Raw genomic sequence first — 5,195 nt, 5'->3', positions numbered from 1 at the left:
TAGCCCAGCCAGTCTGTTACCTCCCCAGCGTACAGCCCAGCCAGTTTGTTACCTCCCCAGCATGCATCCCAGCCAGTCTGTTACCTCTCCAGCATGCATCCCAGCCAGGGGAATAACCACAGCACTGTCCCAGTGCCAGATATGACAGAAACAACAACAACTAAAATCTGCAACTTCATGCACATCAACATGTCTTTGCAAAGGCCTTTGAATGTTTACTTAATGACTGCAGATCACAGTGAGTTTAGTTCTGCTGGTGTGTGGTAGAGAGAGCACTTCATCTACAGGCAGAGGGACAGGTATGACACAACACTGTCCTTCTGACAACCTGGACCTGCCAGACAGACTGACACCACACCCCAGTCTGTGTCCTTGTCTAAATTAAGTATGGGCAAACCTTCCCCTTCAGTCACCAGCTCTTAGGCCAGGCTTTACCAAATCTGTACACGTTTCTAGGAGTGGAAAAACATGACTTGCAAACATACAAAATAAATGCTAGAAAACAACCTTGAGATTTTGGCTACAAATCTTAATTTCGATCATTAAATCTTTCATTTCAATAAGTTGCATTTTATGGAGCACCAGTCCCCAAAATGATGTCTGAATCATGAAGGAGTTAATTGATTTGTCCTCCTGGGGCAGCATTAGAGGAACGTCTAATCACAACTGATCCCAACTGTAGACCATCTATTGACCATCTGATATACAAACTTCTCAACCTGTGTTAAAGAGTCATGTATTTTAATTATAATAGACTATTATCAAATTATTATTATTATTAGCATTATTTTCAGTATCCAAATCATTATAATCATTAGCCACATTCTTATAATTATTATTACTTTTGTATCATTTTATCCAAGAAAGCACATAGGAAAACATTTAAAAATACAAGTGTTTCGTTTCTTACCTGAATGTTGTTCAGTTTGTGATCTGAGGAGCTGTATATCTCACATTCCTCCATCGCTCTTCGGAGGAAAGCGTTCACAACAAAACTGTCTCCTACAAATCGGGGGGGAATTATAATGAATATCAATGATATTAACTTGTGTCTAGATAATAAGATAATGTAAGGTTTAAAACAAGGTTTAATGCGTTATTTCTAAAGGATGATAGAGGGTTATCCTCACCTTCGGGGTTCTCTCTACGTTTGCCCGCTTTAGATCACAGCACAATATGGAAATTCAAAGGAGAAATTCGTTACCATGTGAACAAAATATTCATCAATGATCAATCAGTATGGAATACTCATATAAAAATGTTTATAAGAGATATATCTTACCATGTTTGGACTGAAGTTTCCCCATTTCCACGTCCCTTTTTCCTTGATTAATGAACAGCTCTTTACCAATCCGTCATGGATAACCCAGTCTGCTGGTCAACATTGTCACATTGTGTCCACGTTTTTGCAAGAAAATAGTCCAATTTAACTTTCTCCAAGCGCATTCAAAATAACCAATATACACACATGTTTTATTTTGCTGTACAGAAACAACGCTCTTTCTCTCAAAACAAATCCCGAGAGAAGGGAGACTATAGTCGACTTGCACTTTAGCGTCAGACAAGCCAACTGACTGACTGAATGGAAGAATGTGTGTCCGTCTGGCGGTAGCGTAGCGCAGAGCAGGAGGCGCTCAACTCAATCTACGTAGTAGGCATGGCTGTAGGTACATCCTCAAAGTGTCTGCTAAATACCGTCCCCTGTTGGACTGATTTCAAACAGGTATTTACTTTTGCTGCTGATTTTGTTCCAGTATAACAACAAAAATAAACAAATAAAAAATGTACACCTGTTTGGCAGATGTTATTGCGGGTGTAGCGAAATGCTTGTGTTTCTAGCTCTAACAGACCTGTAATACCTAAGAGTAATATCTAACAATTTCACAACAATACACACAAATCTAAAGTAAATGGACGGAATTAAGAATGTATAAATAGCGGGTGAGAAATGTCAGAGCGACATAGACTAAGATACAGTAGAACAGGCGTAATGCTGGTAGTGCTGGTGAGTTACCGCTGCTCTGGTATCCACTAGTTCTTCCAGGCTGTATGTAATAACACCAAACACATTCTGGCCTAATAATGTAAGAAATAACACACAAAAAAACGAAATACTGCAAAATATAGTATATTTAGATATTAGGCCATGTTTGTGTCCATACTGTTGAATCAGCATCGGTGAGCTCTTCTAACTTGACAATTTCCTAATGTTTCAATATCAAAGCCTGCTAGTATAAAACAAAGATAGTGATAACTAACTTTCTCTTATTCATTTGGGAGTCTAATATAAAAAGAGAGTATGATGTCTGTCAGAATGTAATGTTAGCCTTTGTGTCAGACTCTATCCTCAACATCTGCATTATCAACAGTGCTTGACTTGGGCACATCGGAGCTGAGTACCGGTACCTATTTCAGTCCAAATCATGCACTGATTATCAAAGTCTACGTCCCCAATAGCACACTAGAATTATTTTTCCTGGAAATTGCCGAAGTTGAATTTCATTGAATTCTACATCAGGCATCAATGAGCGTTTGGATCAGGAAAGTGTCTTCTCACAACCTCTACAAGCCAGAATGCTGAATTAAATTATATTTTAACGTACTTTACCGGTTGTACTCCGTGCAGTTGGTCCTTCGCCAGTAGGAATGTGATACAATATATGCACAGAAAAGTATAATTAAACAACTTTCCAAAACACCGGTGATGCGTTCAGATTTCTATTACCTGAAGCATGCGCAGAACCATGTAAACATGTGCACCAGCTCGGCAGTAGTCTGTCTATACATGGGTTGCGCGCATGTAGTTTCATCTTGTGCGCTTGCTTCAGGTGATGAAATCTGAATGCACTACCAGCACTTTGAAAAGTAGATTGAAAGATACTTTCCTGTGGATATATTGTCTCACATTGCTACCTGCAAATAACGACCAACCACATGGACAACCGGTTGAGGAAGTGAAAATATAATTTGGCTTGTAGAGGTTGTGAGAGGACACTTTCCTGATCCAACTGCTCATTCATGCCTGATGTAGAATTCAATAACATTCACCATCAGGTTTCCAGGCTACCTATTCCCTATAGCAGGATATTCAACTCTGGCCCTATGAGGTTCGGAAGCCTGCTGGTGATCTGTTCTACCAGATCATTAATTGCACCCAACCGGTGTCCCAGTCTAAATCAGTTCCTGATTAGAGGGGAATCACCCAACTGGTGTCCCAGTCTAAATCAGTTCCTGATTAGAGGGGAGCAATGATAAAAGGCGGGGGAACTGGCTTCGAGGTCCAGAGTTGAATCTGACCACTACTTTTGACCAGGATCTACATAGGAACTATGGTGCCATCTGGGATATGCACAAAGGTCTTTGTTTCCTCCAAATACAAACAACAACCAACCTTCTATAAGAAGACCCATTGTTCTCTAAACAGAAGCAAGGTAACATTCTGAAAATAGGCCTCAAATATCCATCAGTCGCGTCCCTTTTGAAGCGTAGCTGTTAGTTTATTCTGGTGGAGTTAAACAAGTCTCTAGTCACATGACCAACATTAGATGTTACCTTCTGCTCCAGGTGTCAACTTCAACATGACATGATGTCCTTCAATCACATGATGGTGTCTTACAAACATCCACAACCATCCTACCTGTCCGATGTTGATTTAGGACCTGGACAGTTAAGATGTTTAGAATGCAGTACACATCCTTCTTCTATCAATCAAAGGATGTCACACTCACACACACACACACACACACACACACACACACACACTGGACACACTGGACTGCCACAGTGTGACATCACAGCAGCAAGATTTGTGACCTGTTGCCACAAGAAAAGGGCAACCAGTGAAGAACAAACACCATTGTAAATACAACCCATATTTATGTTCCTTTTTGTACTTTAACTAATTGCACTTTGTTATAACACTGTACATAGCCAGAATGACATCTGAAAGGTCTCTATAATCTATCTATCTCTTATAATGTTTATTTTTTATTGTTTATTTCACTTTTCTTTATTATCTTATTCACTTGATTTGGCAACGTAAACATATGTTTCCCATGACAATAAAACCCTTATATTGAAATGAATTGAATAGAGTGAGAGAGAGAGAGAGGGAAGGGGGAGAGAGAGAGAGAGAGAGAGAGAGACAGAGAGAGAGACAGAGAGAGCGAGACAGAGACAGAGAGACAGAGAGAGAGAGAGGGAGAGAGAGAGAGAGAGAGAGAGAGAGAGAGAGAGAGAGAAGGGGGAGAGAGAGAGAGAGAGAGAGGGAAGGGGGAGAGAGAGAGAGAGAGAGAGAGAGAGAGAGAGAGAGAGGGGGAAGGGGGAGAGAGAGAGAGAGAGAGAGAGAGAGAGAGGAGGGAAGGAGAGAGAAGGGGAGAGAGAGAGAGAGAGAGAGAGAGGAAGGGGGAGAGAGAGAGAGAGAGAGAGAGAGAGAGAGAGAGGGAAGGGGGAGAGAGAGAGAGAGAAGAGGGAAGGGAGAGAGAGAGAGAGAGAGAGAGAGAGAGAGAGAGAGAGTGAGAGAGAGGGAGGGAATGTGAGTGAGAGGGAGAGAGAGAGAGGGTGAGAGAGAGGGAAGGTGAGAGAGGGGGATGGTGAGAGAGAGAGAGAGAGTGTGAGAGAGAGGGAGGGTGAGAGAAAGAAAGAGAGAGAGAGAAGAGAAAGGGAGGGTGAGACAGAGAGAGGAGAGAGAAAGACTCAACATCAACCAAGCTCTGTCTTGCATAACATAAATTCCTAGTGACATTCAACTTCCAATCCAAACAAATTAAACTGAATTACCGTACAGGAAAACAAAACCAAGACGGAAGAAAATCTAAAGCTGGCATCAGAACACAAGACAATGGAAAACAGCCTTCGTTCTAGCTGCAATTAATCAGTCTGATGACATGTTAATAGTTGGACATGTTGACAGTTCTAAAGCATGCTTGATCATGAAGACATTGTTTTGTCTTCTGACTACCTCCCAACAACCATTGAAGTCTGCCTGTGTTTACATAGCCGCTACGACGCACTGCCCATTCTGCATCTATCAGTACCAGCCAACATCCAGACTCACATCTCCCATTCTGCATCTATCAGTACCAGCCAACATCCAGCCTCACATCGCCCATTCTGCATCTATCAGTACCAGCCAACATCCAGACTCACATCTCCCATTCTGCATCTCTCAGTACCAGCCAACATCCAGACTCACA

General features: G+C 41.6%; 1 long non-coding RNA gene across 1 annotated transcript; it reads right to left on the bottom strand.

The window, feature by feature from the left end:
* Positions 1-795: 795 nt before the first annotated feature.
* On the bottom strand, positions 796-1,550 carry LOC139404940 (uncharacterized). The gene is made up of 3 exons (XR_011633857.1): positions 1,283-1,550; positions 1,131-1,157; positions 796-1,002 (listed from the first exon to the last, which is right to left on the bottom strand). It is a non-coding gene; the product is annotated as an uncharacterized lncRNA (long non-coding RNA).
* Between the last annotated feature and the right edge of the window lie 3,645 nt (positions 1,551-5,195).

The sequence above is a fragment of the Oncorhynchus clarkii genome, unplaced genomic scaffold, assembly GCF_045791955.1.
Source record: "Oncorhynchus clarkii lewisi isolate Uvic-CL-2024 unplaced genomic scaffold, UVic_Ocla_1.0 unplaced_contig_10524_pilon_pilon, whole genome shotgun sequence".
Taxonomy (NCBI): Eukaryota; Metazoa; Chordata; class Actinopteri; order Salmoniformes; family Salmonidae; genus Oncorhynchus; species Oncorhynchus clarkii.
Note: the sequence above shows the minus strand (reverse complement) of the source record. Positions and strands in the feature narration are given on the sequence as shown.